Source organism: Miscanthus floridulus, chromosome 6 (assembly GCF_019320115.1).
Source record: "Miscanthus floridulus cultivar M001 chromosome 6, ASM1932011v1, whole genome shotgun sequence".
NCBI lineage: Eukaryota > Viridiplantae > Streptophyta > Magnoliopsida > Poales > Poaceae > Miscanthus > Miscanthus floridulus.
In genome coordinates this window covers 114,193,088-114,203,512 of record NC_089585.1, presented here as the reverse complement: position 1 = coordinate 114,203,512, position 10,425 = coordinate 114,193,088, and the positions used below count along the sequence as shown (strand labels likewise).

At 45.2% G+C, this 10,425-nt stretch overlaps 1 pseudogene; it reads right to left on the bottom strand.

Moving 5' to 3' along the window:
* Positions 1-1,283: 1,283 nt before the first annotated feature.
* Positions 1,284-6,364, bottom strand: LOC136461053 (calmodulin calcium-dependent NAD kinase-like; annotated as a pseudogene).
* Between the last annotated feature and the right edge of the window lie 4,061 nt (positions 6,365-10,425).

Genomic DNA, 10,425 nt, shown 5'->3' with positions numbered 1-10,425 from the left:
AATGCTTGGAATAGGTCTCGTGTTTGTGTTTTATCGTTGGAGACAGTCTTATACCTGCTCCAAGGACCAAACAAAGATGCGTGAATCTCGGATGAACACAAGGCCAGCTTGGCAGAGCTTGGTTTCTAGCTTTTTCGGAGTGGATTATGTGAATCCCTACCAATCACTTATAAAATGTAACTGGATTCAGATGGGAAGCTAATGATAATCACTTCTCTATTTATACTACGAGCTGAAGAAAAAAACGCTCTCCACTCCTTCCCATTACTCCCCATTTATTTGCCACAAGAATTACTCCAAAATTGATTCTCACCTGCTCCATACATTGCTCTGCCCGAGAATCACTCCTTGGGAGAATCAAGTAAAGCTCAAGAATCCGGAATGAGAGTTCTATGAAAGTGGTCCTAATGAATCTTACATGTCAAAGGATGTAAATATGCTTTCCATTTTTATTATAATGGTAAAGTTACAAAATATTTTTAGAAAAATATAACAATCACTCAAAAGTTAAATATGACAAAACACCTAGCATACAACATCCCACCAAAATCTCAAGTCCTGAAATTAGAATTTAGTTCCAAGGTAAACAAGTGCCCGTCAAAAGGTCAAATCCAGAGTGAAGCTGTTTAGTATTTTTAGTGTAGTGGACTAGTTCCAAATAGTCATTAAATTCTAGTGATTTTAATATTTACTCTCTCTGTTCAACAATAACCGCACGTCTAGGTCCTCTGCCAGGGCATTAGTGTAGGTGGGAAATTACGATTTTGCCCCTATAGAAATGGTCTGACGCTTGTGTTAGCGGACAGTGAAGGAACGAAGTTGTGTGGCTGACACTCTACTGCTGGCCGCTGGCAGGCCTAATGCTGTGAGCTGGCAGGCCTAGTGCTGTAAGCTTTGTGTTCTTACACGAGCATGTATTCTTGGATAAATTTTGAATCCTAGACGTCCAATTAATCTGGGACGGAGGGAGTATGTTATTAATAAATATTTATGTTATTAATAAAATATTTTATCTAACCGCCAGTTTTTTGGAGTTACATACCCAAAGCTAGAGCTTTTCCAAATAGCCGTGTGGTACAAATGTACGCAAGTGTATGTGATGAGTAGTGCAATGGATCGAACTAGGCAAAACCTGTCATTAAAAGGATTGTTTGAGGTTCTTGATCAGTGTGTGTGTGTGTGTGTATTTCTTATTTCTGTTCAAAACTTGGTTACAAAAAGAGATGATAACTAGCTTAATTATACAACTAGCTAGTCCAGCAAATCAGTTGGGCGCGTGGCAACTACGGGGACGGGAAGCACGCCTCGCTGTCGAAGATGGCCTCCTTGAGCTCCCGCTGTATGGACGCCCTCACCGGCGACGCCACCAGGTCGTCCCACACCGAACCGGCGCCGCGCCGTGGGGTGCCCGTCCGGGTACAGCTCGTGCACGCGGTTGGCCTCCTCGTTGATCCGGCTCACCCGGTCCAGCAGCACGATCTCCTACACGTCCACCAGGAGCCGGCTGTCCTTGTCCTTCAACCCGATCAGCTGCATGCACGCAATAGAAGCATGGCACATCAAGCACCTCAAACCTAGCTAGCTCACACGCTGAACATCGAAATCGACTTGTGTGTAAAGGACCGGCCGGACCTTTGCGCCGGCGATGGTATTGGTGCTGTAGAGCCTGGCGTTGTCGACGAGGTCGCAGTACTTGCGGAACGCGCCGGCGAAGCGCTTGTGCGACTTGAGCTGCGAGTGCACCCGCACGGCTCTCCCAGATATGATAGCCCGCCTCATGCCCCTGACGACGGCGAGGTAGGCGCCGCAGATGATCCCGACGAGCTCGATGCGGGACGGCTTCCTCGTCCTGCTGGCGGGCCGTCCCTGTCCCTGCTGCTCGCCGTCCGCCTCCTCCTCCACGGGCTCCCAGTACTTCTCCGTGGTCATCCCGTCGGCCGCGACCTTGTAGCCGACCTCCATCCGGTACCGCTGCCGGTGCACGGACCGCGCCATGGCGATGGTCTGCCGCACGAACGGCTCCCACGACAGGGTGCCGTCCATGATCACGTCCCGCCCCTCGTTCAGCGCCGTCACCAGCAGCGACGCCGCCGCGTCCGTCGACGACTGGTGCACCTGGTGATCAGTGATCAGTCACCTGGTGCGGTGGGAACAGGAACAGCAGCTCCGATGATGGACGTACCAGCTCGGCAGTCTGCAGCATGTCGGTGTGGTGGCCCCGCGAGCTGATGGCTTGGACGTACCAGCTCGGCAGTCTGCTCCAAATTTTGGAGCGGTGCAAGTAGTTGCGCTGGTGTCTGCTCAGTAAAATAAGAATTAGCCGGTACTTGCATGATCAGTTGGACGCATTTCTCTTCGCGCTGGTGCTCATCCCGTTCATGCATGGTGCTTCTTTATTCTTACTCAGTGGGTCCCAGAAATGATGATAGTGATGCTCCACCACTGTGGCATGCAAAGAGTAGTGCCAGTAATGAAACGTGGGACCCAAAATTTTTTTTGCCGTCACTGCACCATTGTGGAGGGCGTTAGTTTCCATTGCAAAAAGAAGTTAATATCATCTATTCTGATTAAAAAGTAGTCGTACAAAGTAGATTTGGCTCTTAATCTCTCTTACAGTATGCTATCAATTGCTAAAAGAAGTTAATATCATCTATTCTGATTAGAAAGTAGTCATACAAAGTAGATCGACTCTTAATTTCTCTTACAGTATATATGTTATTGATTGCGAAAAGAAGTTAATGTCATCTCAAATATCAGAGGTGCTTTAAATATAAATATATTACTATCAATATAAGTTTTATGACTAAGCTTGCATACTGTATAATTTAACTGATTGTTGGTCAAATTTGCCCAAGTTTTAGGTTGCTATGGCTGCAAAAGCACGTATTTACAGTTAGACAAATGTGTAAAAACTAAGCACGGATGTACAGTTAGACAAATGTGTAAAAACTAAGATATAATATTAACTTCCGTTCACAATAATGGATGGCTTTAGTTTTTTGTTTGTTTATTTCAAGGAACACTATTCATACCCTGATAATTAATATTTTTTTTCAAAATATTCTACCGACTAAAGTCATAAAGTGTCATTTTATTGGTTACGGGAAGTACTTTAATCAAATCACATACTTGTGACTTGCATGAAAAATAGTGGTTAGACTTTGATAGTTTGACTGACTTTATAGAAAATAGTATTAAAATTTATATCTTTAAATAAGCTTTTTATTAAAGTATATACCATAATTAATCTATTGATATTATTATGCATTATAAATATTATTATTTTTTTGTTATATATTTAGTTGAATTTAAAAAATCAATTTCTTGAGAAGTGAGATGTGCAGGGAGTATTTGTGGATGGAACCACGAAGGATAGATAAGCTTTGTGCCGCTTCGAGTTAACTGAAGGTAGTCATCGGCAAAAAATTTAAGCGGCGGTCATGCCTTGTCGAACGTCAAGGGTATCAAAATATTTGAGTAAATGGATGCTCCAGCTGAATAATTGATGAATCGAGCTACTTTAATTTGGAGTTTAACGTTCAACTTATCTGCCTTCCGTCCTTTGAGTTTTAATCCAATAGCAACTCGCCACGAGGTGGAAGTCCTAAAAGCTCGATGTAGTTCCAAAGGGCTTCCCCAAAAGTGGTGACGTTATAAAAAGGGAAGGCAAGCTCTTTGTAATTGTCATAATTTTTTTTTTGATAAAGACACTTAAAAGAAAGAGTGTCTCACATCTTATATACCTTAAGAAAAACAAAGGCCGGTACAAAAGATAGACAATAAGACACAAAATGACCTCTAAAGAATAAGTTAAAAATTAAATTGGTCGTCTTCTTCCTTCAAACATTCACTACTTGCACGAGCTTGAAGATTGCAACAAAGAAAAAGACACCTACAAACACCCATACCAAACAAGACTTTGAAGATCACAAAAGTCACTCGCCGCTAACAACAAGATTTAGTACCCAATGAAAAAATATCGGCTAGAGTAACCCTCCAAAGAACGCAGGCTTACTGTCAGGGATCAATACTAGGGTACCTGTCGATGTTTGACCACCGATAGCCTGCCACGGGGTCCCCGGGGCAGTATTGTTCGGGCTTCAGCGTATGCAGAACTCGACAGTAAACGCAAGAGACAGTCGATTTATCCTGGTTCGGACCCTCGATCTTCGATTGAGTAATAGCCCTACGTCCAGTCGGCGTTAGCCTTTGCGTTGGATTGATTGTAAAGTGTTGTGTTGTACAATTGTTCTCTGAACTCCCGATCCAAGGAGCCCTGCCCTCCTTTATATAGTCAGGAGGTCAGAGTCCTAGTCGGTTTACAATGAGAGTTCCTAGTAGGATTACAGAATAATACTGCTACTAAGAGTACAGGGGAAGAATCCTAATTAGATTAGGTCTTCTCCCTTCCTTGCGGGGTATCCCGTGGGTCCCGTACCGATAAGCCTTCGAGCACTTCATGGTTGAGTTCTAAAAGCCTCGTCTTGTTCCTTCAAGTCTCGTCGAGCAGGAACAAGCGTCGTCCGAGTGCTTTTTTGAGCGAAACCATGTAGCGCTTCGTAAGATCTTTGCGTGGTGTGTACCTTTTTTGAAGACAAAAAGTATTCCCATTTGGATGTAGCCCCTGAGCCTCTTGCTGTTTGGCACAAGGAGCTTGAGGGTCTTTTCTTGAAATCGCCCCGATTCTTCGTTAAAAGGCTCCCGAGCATATACCCGGATTCTTTTTGTTGTGTGGTCTTGATGTCGTTTGTTTTGAAGAAGTCTTCTGAGTGATGTGCGCTTTTTGAAGGAAAAAGTGCATTCACTGAGTGTAGCCTCTGAGCCTCTTGCTATTTGGAACAAAAAGTTGGAGGGTCTTGAATCTTATGTCGTTTGAAAAACTGTTGTCTTGAAGTAGTCGTCTTGGTGATGTGCGCTTTTTGAAGGAAAAAATGCACTCACTGAGTGTAGCCCCCGAGCCTCTTGCTATTTGAAATAAAAAGTTGGAGGGTCTTGAATCTGAGTTGTTTGAAAGGACTGAGAACTTCTCCTGTTGCAGCTCCTGAGCATATATCCGGATTGTTTTGTTCAGAAAGAACTCGGATGTAGGGTCTTGGCATATTCTCTTGTAGTCTGCTGTTGTCAGATATAGTTGTATGGTGGTGGTTGAGTGTGAATGTTGTTTGTTCATGAGTTGTACAGTGTTGGTATATCCTTTTGAATATGCTTGTCCTTAAGTACTGTTCCTTCACGCCTGAGTCCTTTTTCATTGAATTCTGTCTTTTTACTATGTCCTTTGTTAGGCTTGTTTCGTTTGTGCTCCTGGTCCATGTGCACCGCTCCTTCGGTCTATAAATACCCTCCTGGAGTGCTGTTTTAATTCATTGAGCGTTTTGTTGCTTGTTCTGAAGTCTCTGTAGTCATGAATATGGTAGTTTGTGAAGTAGAGCAGCCCACGAGCGTATTTTGCAGTTCTTGTGTGTCTTGCCGTAGCTGGAGGGAGTCTTGTGATAGGGATTAGAGGTAGGCTAATCCCGCAGCAGCAATGTACCAGGATGTACATGGTGGTAGTTGGAGGGAGTCTTATGATGTGGGATGCGATCCTTCATCTGGCAGTTCTGGGTTGATCCTCATCGCCTGCCCTGAGATTGTCTGGTGCAGATCAACACCATATCCAGCATCACATCGGTCTTAGGTAGACAGATGCCTACCGGCCTTCTCTGTTCCATGTCGTCCCGCCGTGCTGCTGATTTCCACCTTGGATGCACTGCGTCCGTCCTTTGAAGAAAACAATGTGGCCGAGGGCGGTTTGTTCTATCGAGTAGCAATTTGAAATACGTAGTCGTTCCAGAGCCTAGCCGTGTCCGAGTTCCTCTTTGCTACTTTGCTTTTCGTGGTACCGAGTTCGTTGGGTCTTGTAAGATGTGTAATCTTCTATTTTTTAAAACCAGTTATAATGGAAAGAACCTTGTCTTCTGAGTTGTAATTCTTTATTTTCCTAATGTCCCAGTTGTTGATGAGATTTCCGAGTTCTTTCTGTAAGGACCGGGTTGTTGCGCTCCTTGTGTGATAACCCTTCTTTGCTTTATTGTTGATGAGTTCTTTTTGTGGTAATATGATAACTCCGCCGTGGTGCTGGATGGATAAGTCGTAAATCTGTCCGTTGAACTGTACCGTTGTGTGGATTTGAGTCGTCCATCATTTTAGCTGTGTCGGTAAATGGACCGTTGCGTCCTCATGCCGTGTTAAAACGGGCCTGGTGGGCCGTGTGTTTTACCGGTGTAAAATCTATTTAAAGGCCATTCTTCTCCTTTTCTTTGGTACCCTGCCTTTGCCTTGAAAACCCTAGCCTTCACAACTCCGCCGTCGCCATTGCCGCCGCCATCTGAGCGCCGCCGTCCGAGCTTTCTCTTTTCCTAGTGCCTTTTTGCCTCCGTTAGTACATGGGTAGGAAGAAAGCCACGAGCAAGTCCTAGGCAGCCTTTGTGGACGAGGAATCATCACTTTCCGTGATCAAGAACCAAGAGTTCATGGCCATGAGGGCTGCCCAGAAGGTTTGGCCGGCTTCGATAATGACTGAAGACCAGCTTCGCGAGCTTGTTGGTGATGGCCTGATCCAGAGCAAGGACATTGCTGAATGGAGGGCTCCGGGTGAGCATCAGGTCCCTGCTCCAGGTCCTGGTGAGATCATTCTCTTCGTTTCCTTTGTCTGTGCTGGACTTTGTCTCCTAGCTTCTATTTTTCTTCATCAGTTTCTTGGCTATTTTGGGATTAGCCTGAATCACTTTGCTCCCAATGCTATTCTCCATCTTTCTATCTTTGTTCATCTCTGTGAAACCTTCCTTGGAATTCATCCTTCTCTTTCCCTCTTTCGTTACTTCTTTCGTTTGAAGCCCCAACCTCGCCGCGATGACACCAGCGTTCTTGGTGGCTACGGGATTCAGTTTCGCTAGGGTTTTAGAAGTAAATTCTTTGACTATGACCTGGTTGATTCTATAAGAGATTGGCGTGCTGATTGGTTTTATGCTGCCAACTTGATTCCTCCTCTTTCTGTTCACTCCGGGTCTGGTCCCTTGGTTAATGACCGATAGAAAAAGAACCCATTGACGACTGCTGAGATCCAGATGATCAAGCCATTTCTCGAGAAGATTTGTACTCTGAAGCAGCAAGGCTTGACCGGCTTCGGTATTATTTCAAGTTTTCTTCACCGCTGAGTTCAACCTTTGAAGGAACGCAAACATTACGGTTTCGAGTACTTTGGGGCAGAGGACCCTTCTCGTATGGTCCCTGCCCTTGAGTTGACCGATAAGGAAGTGCTCAAGCATCTCCAGAAGATGTTGAAAGGAGTAAGCGTTGTTCCGCTTGCTGTCCTTGAGTACAATGCAAAGAACCCGCCTCCTGTTGTAAGTTGTTCTTTTCTTTATTTGGGTACTTTTGATTTTCTTTCGTTGTATCCACTTTTGCTTAATCTTCCTTGTCTTGTTGTTTTACACTCTTATAGGAATTGGGGCATAATTTCGCTGATCCAATTCCCCTTGATGATCTCCCTGCAAATGTGGATGCTGGGGGTAGTCTTGCTGGGGTGTCCTTGACCAGTAAGTTTCAAACTACTATTATGCTTCCTAGTGTTTCTTTCGCATTTTCTGACGTATATGAAGAGTATGTTCCTTGTCTAGTTCCTCGAGCTCCTCGTACTTTCGGAAAGAGGGGGCAAGCGGATAGTTCTTCTTCTGCTCCATCTGCTGCCAAGAAGTCTCGCTAATCGAGTACTCGTCCAGGTACTCTAGTTGTAGCTAGCATGCTCTTAGGTGAGCATATTAATACGCTCTGTCCTTTTGATGTTTGTTTTTATCTTTGACCGAGTACTCTTGTCCTTTTTCAGTTGGAGCCATGGTGGCCTTGGTCGAGAGTGAGGAGGACGAGGCTGATGATGTGCCTCTTGTTGTGCGTCGGTGAGTTCTTTTCTCGTTTTCCTGTTGTTGAACCCCTCCTTTGTTCTGACTTTGGTCTTGATTTCTTTGTAGTAATCGGTCGTCGGGTACCAGTTCTTCTGGAGCTCCGGCACCGAGTTCTTCTGTAGCTCCATTACTGAGTTCTTCTGGGGCTTCGGTACTGGCTACGCCGCTCCTGTCGTAGGGTGACGGTGATGTTTTTGCCGCTGTGGTTCTCCCTACGAGGTCTTCTTTTGGCTTTATGAAGAAGAAGATAGCTAGGTAAGTGAATTTTGGTTTTATTTCTTTGCTTCTGTTCTCCTTTTTTCTTATTCTTTTTGACGAGTTTCCTTATCAACTTTTAGGCCTTCGTCTTCCCTGAGCCTCCAGTCGACTTCTTGTCAAACCTCTGTTGCGCCCTTGCATACTGAGTCTCAGGACTCAAAACGCACGGTCACCGAGGTGGCTGTGAGGGGGACAAAGTCCACTGCTGCTGAATTGCCGGCTCCTGAGGTGACCGTGGCCATGGCGGCGGGTTCATCTGAGGGGTTGGCCGTTCTGGCTCCTGAGGTGACCGTGGCCATGGCGGTGGGTTCATCAGAGGTATTGGCCATTGCTTCCCAGGAGATTGCCCTGGTCGTGCCTTCTTCGCCTTGGCCGTCTTCTCCCTCTCCTCTTCTTGCTTCCGGTGGTCATCCTTTGGCTGATGATGTGGTGCAGTAGTTTGATGCCACTCATCGATTGTCGGAGCTAACCGCCGCCTGGGGAAGCTTGTCGACCCTTGCGACTTCTTTTGGGGAAAGGCTCTAGGTAAGTTTTTCTGCAATTCTTTCTTTGGGTGTTCGTTTTTCTCCTGTCCTTATTTCTTGTTTTTCTCTCTTTCTTTTTGCTCAGTCTTTTTCTCATGATCATACCGGCTTCTTTTTCTCATCTGAGAATGAGAAAAAGTTATCTTCTGAGGTGAGTGCTCTGAAGACTGAGCTTGACCTCTGTCGGACCGAGTTGGAGTCTGAGCGTCAGACGCATCAGAATGAGGAGAAGGCCCTCTGTGCCCGAGTAGTTGAGGTGGAAAAACAGCGGGATGCGGCTGCCTAGGAGGCCCTGAAAAATATGGAGTCCATGAGGAAAGAGTGCCATGGTATCACGAGTTCTTTTTCGCTTCCCTTTGTATTCAAATTTGCTTTTCTACTGACTTGTCTTTTCTTGTTTGGTCTAGCTCTCTGAGTTGAAAAATAGAAGCTCTCGGAGGGTATCGAGGAGATGAAGACGCTCGTTCAAACTAGCCACAATAAGGCTGAGGAGGTAATTACTCAAGCTGGAGAAGAACTCGCGCTTGCTAAATTGATTAGGCGTGGAGCTGATAGAGATCTTGTGCAGGCCCAAAAGACCGTCGAGGACTTGACTGGCAAGTTGGCAATGGCTACTAAAAACTGGAAAGCTTTGTGGAAGTCTTTTCGATTAGTAGCCGACCTTCTTCGGACTTCAGCAAACGATGGTCATTCTTGGGCTCAATTCATTCCTCAAGTGCCCGCCCGTTTCTAGGAGTTCGTGAAGCGGTGTGCCCATCTTTGCACCAGGAACGTTCTAGCCCAGGTCCGGGTTCTTTCTCCGGATTTTTCTTTGTCCAAGGTTGTCGATGAAGCCAAGAGCCAAGAGTACCTGGATGCTGTTGAGAGGTTGGAGCCTGAGGTCGATGACTTAGCCAGAAAGATTGTAGATAATCTTAACATTGATGTTTCTTCCCCTGATGACAATGCCTGATGTAATCGACCTTTGCATTCTGGTTTCTGTAACAAAATGCTATACTTGAAAACTAAATGGAGAATCTTTATTTTTCGTTGATGTCTTCTTTGTCTGTATTTCTTTGTCTCGTAATCAACTTGGCTTTGGTAAATTATTGTCTTGACAAACTTTCTTGATCTGTCTAGTGTTTGTGTCTTATAAACAACTCAGTATATGCAGATTGATGTCTTGATAGACTTCCTTGACTTGTTGAGTGCTTGTCTGGCTTTCATCTGTGACTTGTAAACAACTCGGTATAGACCGTTGTCTCAACAAACTTTGTGTTCTTGTTAGTACTAAAAAGACTTAGGATATGTCCAACTTCTTCTTCTCGACTTAGCTCGTAGTGTGGTTAGCATCTGGTCCTATCTCTGGTTGCAAAAATATCCTAGGACCGGCAAGCCCCCGAGCACTTCATGGTAGAGCTCTAGAAGCATCGTCTTATTTTCTTCAAGTCAGGAACAAGCGTTGTCCGAGTGCTTTCTTGAGCAAAACTGTGTAGCGCTTCTTTGGATCTTTTGAGTGTAGCCCCGAGCCTCTTGCTATTTGGAACAAAGAGTTGGAGGGTCTTGTCTTGAAGTTGCTCTGATTTATGTTTAGGGTTAGCACGGCGTTGACGTCCTTGCTTCAATTTGTTCTTTCTCTCTCTGGCCTGCCTCTGACTCTTAGTTTCACCATCATGCCCCTAGATAAATGGTGATATGTTGGATTCGGATTCATCCGAGGATCTGAC